Below are 12,899 nucleotides of genomic sequence, written 5' to 3'. Positions count from 1 at the left end.
GAATCATCTGGAGAGCCTGCTGGCGCTGCCGCGGCTCGACCTCTCGGAACCCCCCGGCTCGAGGATTGAGAGCTGTGCACAGGGTATCCCGTCCTACCCCCCAACCGAGACTATCCCGCTACCCTGACCCCCTTTTACGAGACTTTAAAGACCCCTCGATCTACTTGTACATAGCGCTGAGAACCAGCCGCCTTTATAAAGCTTACGAACTCGACCTCTGGTGTGGTGTCCATTTGTAGTGTTGTGGTTACTCGGCTGTACGATCCTAGGAGAGGGCCCTCACCCAGGAGGCCTCTCAGTAACGCTCGGCTACTTCTTGACGGAGAGGTGGACCTAGGGGTGGTCAGTCAGACACCTACTGCCTCCCCCGGGGTCGCCTTTCTAACATTGGTGGCAGGCGACGGGATCCGAGCCGACGCAGATCATACAGAGAGTAATTCACTCACTACCGAGAAAAACACACTGCGACCATGACTACTCAGGAAACCAGACCGACTGCGGAATTCCAGAAAGAAAAGATGGAAGATTACAGCCACAAGGAATTAAAACAATTCTGCAAGGACCTAGGCATCGCTACCACGGGCCTCAACACCAAAGAGGACTTTAAATCAGCCCTGCAAGCCTGGGTGGACGCCGATAACGCGCCACCCCAGAATGAAGACAGCCCGGGCCCGAACGGGCACCCGGAGACCGACGCGAACCCCGCGGGGGAAAGACCCGCAAACCTAGACACGGGCCTCCCCCACAGAGACGCCCGAGAACGAGAGAGGAACCGGCTCCACGAGTTGGAGCTCGCCAGACTACGACAAGAAGGAGAGATACAGCTGGCAGAAAGGAAATTAGCCCTCGAGCAACTACGGCTGGAAGGAGACCTAGAGGAAAGGCGAAGACAACGAGACCTCGAAGAAAAGAAACTCGTGCTCGAGCATGAGCGCGGCCTCAAAGAACTGGAAATCAAGGCCAAGACAAACGAAACCGGCACTGCCGGGGGTAAGACCTCACCCCCGCCGGTGGACACGAAGGTGCACATACCCAAGGAGGTCGTCAAAGAATACTATAAGAACGACGACATCCAACAGTGGTTCAAAGCCTACGAGGTCGCCATGACCGCCCATCGAGTACCCCTCAAAGACTGGGGCGCCGGCTTATGGGGAAAATTCATCAACGAGGGGAGAGATGCCCTGCTAGAGCTCCCCGACGCCGAGATGACCTCGTACGAACCCATGAAGACCGCCCTCCTCACTCGCTACGGACTCACCCCCGAAATGTACCGGCAGCGATTCCGAGACTGTAAAAAAATCCCCGGTACCACTTGGGTGGAGTACGTGAACTTTTACAGCAGAGCCTTCGAAGGGTGGATCAGAGGCTGCCAGGTCACCACCTACCAGCAGTTGGTCGACCTCATCCTATGGGAACATCTTTCCAATAACTGCTTCATCGAACTCCGGCAGCACCTCCTCGACAGCAAATTGACAGAGCCACGAAAACTCGCTGTCGAGGCGGATAGATGGGTGAGCACCCGAGTTCCCCGGAATCCGATGGGAGACTACGGTCGGGGATCCCCGGGGAACCACCGACCACGAGGCGGCGGAGGAGGCCAGAGCAGGGGCCGAGACACCCCCACGGGGTCATCCCCTACCTCCCCGTCGCCATCCCTGGGTTGGAGGGGGGGCCCCCCAGCAAGACCAGGGCCCCGCCCGAATGTTACCTGCCACAGATGCCAGCGACAGGGCCATTATGCAAACGACCCTCTCTGCCCGATGAACCAGCGACCTGGCACCACCGGTCCTCCGAGCCGCCAGATCGCGGCCGCTGCCCTGAGTGCAGAGGGAGGCGAAGAAGAAGGCGACGACACCGAGCAGGCCGAGTGGGAGCCCGCCGCCATGATCTTAGCATGCCTGGGTGATCGAGACATGATCCCCCGAGACCCGATCCCAGGTAACACCCAGAAATACTGCCAATGGGTCACCATCAATGGACGCCGGGCCGAAGCCCTCCGGGACACTGGAGCCAGCATGACGGCGGTCCGCTGCCACTTGGTGACCTCCGAACAAATTCTTCCCAACGTCTTGTGCCCAGTCCGGTCGGCGGACAACTCTGAGAGTTTGTGCCAGATGGCCCGCATCCCCTTCGAGTGGGGAGGGGTGTCGGGCATGCTGAAAGTGACTGTCCGAGACGATTCCCCCGTGGACTGCCTCCTCGGGAACGACCTGGAAAGTTCCCTCTGGGCCGGCGTAGAGCGGAGAGAGCATCTGGGGATGCTAGGCCTTCCCGAGTGGGTCTGTGGGACCACCCGCTCCATGTCCGCCCGGGCCTCCACCCCAACGGAGGAAGACCCGATCGAGGAGCCGGAGTGGCCCGCACCTCCACCGCCCGCCGTCCCCGAGGACGCCGACCCTGAACCCGGCCCCCAGGGGCCCAGCCATGAAGAAATCACCGAGCTCGGCCACCTTCCAGAACTAGCTCAGTGGCGCCAAGAAGGTGGCCCCACCCGCGAACAATTCCGACAAGAACAGAGCACCTGTCCCTCCCTCGAGGGAATTCGACGACAAGCCGCCACTCAAGCCGCTGGAGACCCGGCGGGGTCCCACTGGGTCTATTGGGACAACGACCTTCTCTACAGTGAGCAGAAGATTGCCGAACTAGGGGCCAGCCGGGTGCTGGTCGTTCCTCTCCGATTTAGAGGCTTCCTCTTGAACTTAGCACATGATGTGCCCCTCACCGGGCACCTGGGGCAGGACAAAACTTACAGCTGCCTGGTGACTCATTTCTACTGGCCGAAAATGCGCACCGATGTGCATAATCACTGCAGAACCTGCCCGACCTGTCAAGCCAGCGGGAAGAGCGGGGGGAAAGTCAAAGCCCCGCTCCAGCCTTTTCCTGTGGTCACCACCCCCTTCGAGCGAGTGGGGATAGACATCGTGGGGCCCCTGGACCCCCGCACCTCTCAAGGGCACCGCTTCATCCTCGTTCTGGTAGACCATGCCACCCGCTATCCGGAAGCCATCCCCCTCCGAACCATCACGGCCCCAGTAGTAGGTCGAGCCCTAATGGGGATCTTCTCCAGAGTCGGCTTCCCCCGAGAAGTCGTGAGTGATCGGGGCACAAACTTTATCTCCAAGTATATGCAATCCCTGTGGCAACATTGCGGGGTCACATATAAGTTCACCACCCCGTATCACCCCCAAGGGAATGGACTTGTGGAGCAGTTTAACCGAACACTGAAGGGAATGATCAAGGGCCTAGAGGAGCCACTACGACGCAAATGGGATGTTCTGCTGCCTTGCCTCCTGTTTGCGTATCGCAAAGTACCCCAGAAGTCCCTGGGGTTCAGCCCCTTCGAACTGTTGTACGGGCACCCGGTCCGAGGCCCCCTCAGCCTGGTCAAAGAAGGCTGGGAGACGGCTGTCCGAGGTGCTCCACCAGATGTCTACCAGTACCTCCTGACCCTCCGCAACCAAACTTGGAAGTTCCGGGAACTGGCCGAAGCCAACCTGGAGGCTAGTCAGGAGGAGATGAAACGCTGGTATGACCGGAACGCCTCGTCCATCGAATTCAAGCCGGGCCAGCAGGTCTGGGTCATGTCCCCGGTTGAACCTTGCACCCTCCAGGACCAATGGACGGGGCCCTTCAAAGTGGTGGAGCGCAAGAGCCCCGTCACTTACTTAGTGGAAATGGAGTCCCCCAGGAACCCCCTCCGGGTCCTACACGCTAACCGGCTCAAGCCGCACTTTGCCCGCACTGAACTAAGTCTGCTGTTAGCGACCGATGACGGAGCTGAAGACGACTCCGAACCTTTGCCAGATCTCATGAGCACCACTGAGAAGGACAGCTCCATCGAAGGGATCATGCTCTCCTCCACCCTGACCCCCGAACAGCACCATGACTGCCGGCAGCTGCTGGGGCAGTTTGCAGATCTGTTTTCCCTCACCCCTGGAGTCACCCGGTGGTGTGGCCACGATGTAGACACCGGAGACAGCCCGCCTGTAAGACACCGAGCTTTCCGAGTGCCCGACCGAGTGCGGGCCTGCATCCAGTCCGAGGTGGCCAAGATGCTAGCGCTGGGGGTAGTCGAACCCTCCGACAGTCCGTGGGCCAGCCCAGTTGTCCTGGTCCCTAAAGCCGCCGCACCCGGCACGCCCCCGGAGCTCCGGTTCTGTGTTGACTACCGGGGGCTGAATGCCGTCACCAGGACCGACGCCCATCTCATCCCCCAGGCGGATGAACTGATCGATCGCCTGGGGGCTGCGAAGTATCTCAGCACCTTCGATCTCACGGCCGGGTATTGGCAGATCGGCCTCACACCTGGAGCGCAGGAGCGATCAGCCTTCTCGACCCCTGATGGCCACTACCATTTCAAGGTGATGCCCTTCGGCATGAAAAACGCCCCGGCCACCTTCCAGAGACTCTTGAATAGAGTGCTGGCCGGGCTAGAAGAGTTCAGCGCCGCCTACCTAGACGACATTGCGGTGTACAGCCTCCACTGGGATGCGCACCTGACCCACCTCCGGGAGGTCCTGGCGGCCCTCCGTCAGGCCGGACTGACCATAAAGGCCAGCAAGTGCCAGATAGGACAAGGGTCCATGACGTATCTGGGACACCAAGTAGGGAGCGGTCAGGTGGCTCCCCTCCAGCCAAAGATTGACGCTATCCAGGCCTGGGAGCCCCCGGTCACCCAGACCGCCGTCCGAGCCTTCCTGGGGCTCACTGGATACTATCGGCGCTTCAACAAAAACTATGGGAGCATTGTGGGGCCCCTCACAGAACTGACCTCAAAGAGACTACCACAAAGGGTGCACTGGACCCCCGAGTGCCAGGTAGCCTTCGACACCCTAAAGACCGCTATGTGCACCGCCCCTGTGCTCCACGCCCCCGACTACAGCCGGGAGTTTGTGGTCCAAACCGATGCCTCGGAGCACGGCATTGAGGCGGTCCTCTCCCAAGTGAACCCTGAAGGGGCCGACCTCCCCGTTGCCTTCATCAGCCGGCGGCTGCTGGCCAGAGAACAGCGATGGAGCACTATCGAGAGGGAAGCCTTCGCCGTCGTGTGGGCCCTAAAGAAGCTCCGGCCCTACCTCTTTGGCACCCACTTCCGGGTCCAGACCGACCACCGGCCTCTACGGTGGTTGATGCAGATGCGGGGAGAAAACCCGAAACTGTTGCAATGGTCAATCTCCCTCCAAGGGATGGACTTCACTGTGGAGCATCGCCCCGGCAACGACCACGCCAATGCTGACGGCCTGTCCCGATTCTTCCGCCTCAGCGAGGAGAATCCCCAAGAAGATGGGTGACTCTCCCCTGCCTTCAGCTGGGAGGGACGCGTGTTGGACCCGGCCTCGTGGCGTGGTCCTACCCCTCCCGCGTGACGGGCCCCGGACGACATGGGCCCTCCACAGAGCCCCGGGCGGCCCCTTCCGCCCGATCCTGCACGCACCAACACTACCGGTCCGGTTACCACCACGGGCCACCACACCGGCCTGACTCCATCATGGGCCCATCACGTCCTGAGCACGAGGCCTCGCCCGACTCCATCTTGGGACCACCACATCACAAACACGTGGCCTCGGCCCCGGCCCAGGCCCCAGCGAAGCCCCGACATCGAGGCGCCAAGATCTACCCAGGTGGTCGAGTGGCCACTCGACAGATCCCGGAGGAAGGGGAGTTTCGATGGCCTCCAACCGTCCCCGGACGCCTGGTATCGATCGCCCCCGGCATCCCTGGGTGCTGGCTCCACCCCCTGCTGGGTGTCTGGACACCATCTTCCCGGCCCCTCTGGCCCCCAGGCGCGAGGGTCCGGACATCAAAGGACTCCAGTCCTATATTTGGGCCAGCCCCGGAGTAGGACGGCAGTTGTATCCTGGACTGGAAAGCCCTACTGACGCTGTCACGGCCGACACCAGAAGAACTCATTGTCCCTGTAACCCGAGGATACCCTGAGAGCCTGCTGGCGCTGCCGCGGCCCCCCTTTGCCGAACCATCTTGAGAGCCTGCTGGCGCTGCCGCGGCCCACCTTTGCCGAACCATCTTGAGAGCCTGCTGGCGCTGCCGCGGCCCACCTTTGCCGAACCATCTTGAGAGCCTGCTGGCGCTGCCGCGGCCCACCTTTGCCGAACCATCTTGAGAGCCTGCTGGCGCAGCCGCGGTCCACCTTTGCCGAACCATCTTGAGAGCCTGCTGGCGCTGCCGCGGCCCACCTTTGCCGAATCATCTGGAGAGCCTGCTGGCGCTGCCGCGGCTCGACCTCTCGGAACCCCCCGGCTCGAGGATTGAGAGCTGTGCACAGGGTATCCCGTCCTACCCCCCAACCGAGACTGTCCCGCTACCCTGACCCCCTTTTACGAGACTTTAAAGACCCCTCGATCTACTTGTACATAGCGCTGAGAACGAGGCGCCTTTATAAAGCTTACGAACTCGACCTCTAGTGTGGTGTCCATTTGTAGTGTTGTGGTTACTCGGCTGTACGATCCTAGGAGAGGGCCCTCACCCAGGAGGCCTCTCAGTAACGCTCGGCTACTTCTTGACGGAGAGGTGGACCTAGGGGTGGTCAGTCAGACACCTTCTGCCTCCCCCGGGGTCGCCTTTCTAACAAGGATATTGAGAGTGTGTGTCGGCGGAGGCGCCTCCGGGAACTGGGGCCAGGTTGCCCGTGCCATCTCCTGGAGTCCCCTGTAGTGCAGATACTGTCCCCTGCTCAGGTCAAAGGCTTCCGTAGCTCGCTCAAAAGACACGAAGGAGTCGTCCGGATAAAGGTCTGCCAGAGTATCACATCCGCCATCTCACCATTCCCGAAAGGACACATTCTCCTCCATCCGTAATACTGGGGCCAAGATCCACACCGGCAGCTCTCTGTGAAAGGGGGCCCGCCGCAAGACCCTCTCCACAAACCGCTGCCAGATTCCCGCCGCATGGTGCATGTCTGCCCCCCGTCCCTGCATCAATGCCACCCGCAGAGCCTTCTCGTCCGCGCGGCCCGCTAGGAGCTGCAGCTCCCAGTTGTCCGTGTCCGCGAACCACCTCGCGGCTGGTAGGAGCTGTGCTACATAATAGTAGAGGTCAAACCTCGGGGCCTCTAGGCCACGCTCTTCCCAGCTCCGGACCACAGTATGCAGGGCAACCCTACTACGGCTACCCGCCCAAAGTAAGGATGTGAGCAGCGAGTTAAGCGTGCGAAATATTCGCGGAGGGAGCGGGCATAGCGTATTTTGCAGAACGTACAGTATTCTAGGCAACATCACCATTTTAGCATCCGCTAACCGCCCCATGTGGGACAGAGGGAGCGTATTCCAGAAGGACACAGACTGGTGCAGAGAGCGGAGCACACGCTCGGCGTTATGGACCAGCAGACGGTCGTCAGACGAAGCCACCTGAATGCCCCGATACCTGAAGTCTTCCAACTCCCATCGCAGGCCCAGGTACGGGAGGATCGCGCCCGGGTCGACAGTACATCCTGTCAGAGGAAAAATCATCAGGGACTTCCCAGGGTTAATGCGCAGCCCGGAGGCCGCACCAAAGCGGTCCAGCAACCGCAATAAGGCGGGGAGCGAGTCTCTCGGGGAGGTCAAGTAAAACAGAGCGTCGTCTGCATAAAGGGAGATCACATTCACGGTATCACCCACCTTGATGCCCCACTGTTCCATTTCAGCCCGAATGGAGACCGCCAAGGGCTCTATCGCCAGGGCGAATAGGAGCGGCGACAGGGGGCACCCTTGATGAGTGCCCCTCCCCAGGAGCCACTCCTCGGAGCGGGCCGACCCAAGCCGAACCCTAGCGCTTTAGCCCGTGGTAGGGCGGCCAACGCCACTCTGACCTCCCGGAGTGTTAACGCCGCATATAATTCCTTCGTCACCTCCTCTGAGAGGGTCTGGAGAGTCAGTCCCCGGAGGTAAGGCTGATAGGAGGCCTCCGTGATCGAGGGGTCGGCTGTGTACACCGTCTGCAGGTGAGATCGGAGGACCTCGAGAATTTCAGACTCTGAGTGCACCATGCCACCAGCAGGGGCCCATAGGGCAACTATCCGCCCCGGTGCGAATTCTCGCCGAAGAATCCAGGCCAGCAGTTGACCAGATTTGTCCCCCTCGCGGTGGAGATGCTGCCTGTATTGGCCTAAAGTGTACTTATCTAGACGGGTAAGAATGTCGTGAACGGACACCCGGGCCTCCTCCTCCGCGGCACGGTCCGAGGCGATGGGATCCGGCAGTGACTGACAGTGCCGGAGTTTATCCTCCGCGTCTCGCAAGTCACAGAGCAATTGCTTCTGGACCCCATAGGTGAGGCCCATACAGGCGCCTCGCACCGTTGCCTTCAGGGCCTCCCATTTGGTAGAGTAGGGGAGATCACCATCCCCCCAGTTCAAATCTATATAGGTAGTCAAGGCAGCCGCCACATGGTCTTTCCCCACCTGGTCCTGCAGAAGGTCCATCGGCATCCGCCAAGTACGGGGGCGCGTAGTCAGGTCTGCCCATTGCGCCAAGCACGTCACCGTAGCATGGTCCGACAGAAAACGGGCTTGGTGGGTAACCATCAAGGAGAGAGACGCGGCAATATTGGCCGCAAGGACGCGGTCCAACCTACTATGAGTGTTATGCGTCGGGGTATAACAGGTGTATAGCCGCTGAGTGGGGTGGCTCGCACGCCACACATCCACAGCTCCCAAATTTTGCATCACTTCCCTGGGGTGCGCCGTCATGCGCGGCTTCGTGCCAGAACGAGGAGGGTGCCGATCTAGATCCGGATCTAACACGCAATTGAAATCCCCAAACCAGAGGAAGGGGGCGTCTAGGTCCGAGACAACGAGTTCCTGAAGATGGGAAAAAAAGCCAGTGTCATCGACATTCGGTGCATAAGAATTTAAGAGCAGGAAGTCCCTGCCATCCAACTTGATCCACAGCAGCAGGTACCTGCCTTCAATGTCCGCCTCAACATACTGAACGGCACTGGGAACCCCAGGTTCCACCCAGATTAGGACCCCCCTGGCATAGGTAGAAAAGGAGGAATGGAACACCTGGCCTCGCCACTTTTTTGACAGCTTCTGAGCACCCTACTCGTCCAAGTGGGTCTCCTGGAGACACGCAACTGAGACTCCCTGTCGCCGGAGGAAGGAAAGGACCCTGTGTCTCTTAGCGCAGGTGCCCAATCTGCGCACGTTCCAGGTCAAGAATTTAAAACCCATAGCTTGTGATTACGCCCATCCAGGCCACATGATACACACAATGTGATCCGCCACCCTCTGGCCCGAACCGTATCCAGGCCAGGTGGCACATCCCACCTGACCAGCCACTCAGAAACCTGAAGCACCATACCCATGATGCCAGCAACAACTTCCCCTCCCAACCCAACCCCTCCCCCGAACATCCCCAACCTCGCAAACCCCCCAGAGCATCTACCCCCACCCCCACCTACGAGCAAGATGACAGCAACAACAAAACATGCTACCCTGCCCTCCCCCTGCCGGTGCCACGACGTACACAGCCACTCCATTTGTCTCACACAACACTCACACACACAACAATCCAACCAACACCACCCACCCACCCCGCCCCCCAGCTCCCCATAGGACCCAGACTTACAGGACAGGTCCTAGGCTCGGCTACTAGTATCAAAAGCAGGGCAGGGCCCTCCCCGTCCAAACATATACAGACCCCACCTCATAGGCCCCCTGCAGTGGGATGCAATTCCTGCGCTCCACCCAGCAATCCAAGATCAACATAGCACGGCTCACAGGCATCCCCAACAATCCAGAGACCCAGCGGTAAGCCCCCCAAAGCGGAGCACAACATTCCATAAGTTCAGACAGTACCTCACGCCGGAGCCGTCTCCGTCAGTAGCTCGGAAAGTCCAGTCTCCGGGATCACCGGGGCTGTAGAGTCTGCATCTGGCACAGTGTCCTGTAAGGTGTCCGGAACCAGAACTGTCCCAGGTGCGGACGCACCCGAGGACTCCGGACCAACTTCCACCAATGAAGGACCCAGAAGCAAAGCATCATCTTCTCCCACCGTGACACGGGGCCCCTCGGAGTCCTCCGAGCCAGACCGGCGCCTCCTTCATCCGTGACGTCGTCTCTAAGGACGGGTTCCCCCACGTCTCAAGGGGCCCCCCACATTCTCCCGGGGGCAGGTCATCACCCCTTAACTTTAGCCACTCCCACACCTCCGCTGGGGACTCGAAGAAGTGTGACCGGCCCTGTGAGATCCCCTTGAGCTTGGCCGGATACAATAGCATATATTGGAGCTTCATCTCCCGGAGTTTTTGCTTGACCCCCAGGTATGACTTCCGCCGCTCCTGTACTTGCTGAGTGTAGTCCGGATAGATGGATACGCGACTGTTTTCTATGGTGAGAGATTCCGCCTCCCTTGCCGCTTTCAAGATGCAGTCCTGGTCTTTGTAGTTTAGGATCTTTGCAATCAGTGCCCTCAGGGGCTCACCTGAGCGCGGAGGGGGAACCAGCGCCCTATGCGCCCGCTCGATGACAAAGACGTTGGACAGGCCGTGCGGGCACAGCTGAGTCACAATCCAGGTCTCCAGAAAGCGCTCGGCATTCCCCGCCTCCAATCTTTCCGGCACACCCAGGACTCTAATGTTGCTCCGACGCGCCCTACCCTCCGCGTCTTCCGCTCCAATGCATGCGTCGTGGCCGTGAGGTGCGAGACCGCCTTCTGTAGGGAGGCCACCTCTCCCTGTAGTTGGGTAATATTGCCCTCCGCATCCGAGACCTTATCCGCCACTTTTCCCGTCCGCAGAAGATTGACATCAATCGACACAGTCTCTATCTGCCTCTCCAGCGCAGAATGCGAGCCCTGTATGACTTTCAATAGCTCCGCCCGGGAAGGCTCTGCCGGCCCATCCGCACTCTCCTCCTGACCGGTCTGTCGCGTAATCCGCTGCGACGTCAGCCGCTGGGTCGTATACTGCGTAATGGTGTTGGGCTGGGTGGACCGTGACATCTTAACCTTGTTTCGCATCGCCAGCGGGCAAAAGCCTCATCAACCACTCCAGTGGATCGCCAAGGACCTCACTCAGACTCTGCCGCCCAGGTGCGTGCCCCCAGTGTACTCCGCAGATCACAAATGCTGTGCACCAGACCCCACTTCCAGGCAGCACCAGGTTGCTGCAATGTGGGGGTGCCCGGGAAGGGTCCGCAGCTCCACTGACGCACCCTCAGCCAGATCGTTCAGCTGCCACCAGGGGCACAGGGTTCGCTCTCCCCCATCAAGGCAGCAGCGTCAGCAGGGACAATCCGGAGCAACGGATCAACACCTCCGTAGGCACCCAAGAGGAGAGGAGACAGGACGGCCGGCGGCAAAATCCAGCAACCCACACCTCCTCCACCGGGCAGGCGGCGGGGCCCGGGGCAGACAGGCCAATGCCGGAGGCATGCCCCTCTCCGTGTCCACACAGCCGCTACCAGGGGCGCAGTGCTCGCCCTCCCTCACCAAGGCATCAGCGTCTGTAGAGGCAATCCGGAGCGTCCGTTCAACCTCACAGTAGTCCCCCCAGAGTAGATAGGGGTCCTGCTGGATGGCCGGTGGCAAAATCCAGGAGCACACACCTCCCCCGACGATCAGGTGGTGGGGCCCGGGGCAATGAGGCCAGTGCAGGAGGCAGGGCCCTCACTTCCAATGCGCCAATGATGGTGGGGCGCAGGGGATCTTCAGCACGGGGCCGCGGGCCTCTCCGTTACAAGCCCCTGCAGTGCGGTGAACGGCGCCTCGTCGCAGGCGCAAGATGGCGGCTCAGTGGGGGAGGGGCGCAAGACCGATCCCGTATGCCCCGCGAGGCCCAGCACACCTCGGCCGCCACAGGCTCCAGGCCAGTCGCTCAGAGCCCCAAAAGACAAGGAGGTTTCCCCAGGGGAGCGCCTACCCGTCTGGGGGGGCTCCCTCTCCGTGTCCGAAGCAGCGCTTGGGGGAGGGGCAGCTGCCGCGTCTCCCTTCTCCGGGCCCGGGACAAAGCCGGGCAGCAGAAGCCGTCCACAGGGTCACCAGCTGCTCATAAACGCCTCCAAGGCGGAGCCCCAGATGGCAGTGGGCTTCGCCGTTCTCCAGGCGTCTCCGCAAGCTCTCGAGCGCCGCAAGTCCGGGCCGTCCTCGCCACACCGCTCCAGCACAGGCCGCAGACCCCGGCCTCGCTTAGGTGGAGGTCCGGCCCTTGAAACCTCAGCACCGCCTCCGGGGAATTGCGCTGCTATCTGTCGGCAGTTGGCCGGTAAGAAGGGCCCCCCCAGTGCGAGAGGAGCTTCCGGCCCCCGAATCACGCCAAAATAGCCCAGGCAGGATAATAGGGTCCGCAGGACGGGAGCTGGTGGAGCTCACGTTCCTGTCGACCATGCTGCTTGGCCACGCCCCCCCTAATCCACAGTTTAGGGAGAATTTTCGTAAGCCTTACTAGAATCTCGCCGAACAATGCTTACGCATTGCTTCAGCGAGACCTAAAAAGGAATATGCCTCTAAGGATTTTTTTAGTGCAGGAAGTTATTCCTCCCTGCACAAAAACAATCCTGCCTGTAACACAGGCATCCTTGCACCATGGTGCAAGCGTGCCTGCGTTGACACTAGGAAGCACACAGTGCCTCAGCGCTGGGAGAGTACAGAAGTGTGCCATATCTTAGCAGTGCGTTTTGAACGCAATGGTCCGAGACAAGGACAATAGGAGCAGAGGGAAATGAATATAGACTAGGAATCAGTTCTATATTTGTGCTGTCCAACCGGACAGGATCAATTTAATATTTCAAATATTTACAAAAAATTTAAGTGGTGGCACAATCCTGTATCCAACTAGGTATACATAAAACAAAACAAATCAAAGGCTCAGGCAGAACAAATGCTTGTACATCATACATTATATAAAACAAGCATACATGTGCGGAGACACCGTTACACATGAGTAATGACAGGTTAAGTTGT

The sequence above is a fragment of the Lissotriton helveticus genome, chromosome 7, assembly GCF_964261635.1.
Source record: "Lissotriton helveticus chromosome 7, aLisHel1.1, whole genome shotgun sequence".
In the NCBI taxonomy this organism is placed as follows: Eukaryota; Metazoa; Chordata; class Amphibia; order Caudata; family Salamandridae; genus Lissotriton; species Lissotriton helveticus.
Note: the sequence above shows the minus strand (reverse complement) of the source record.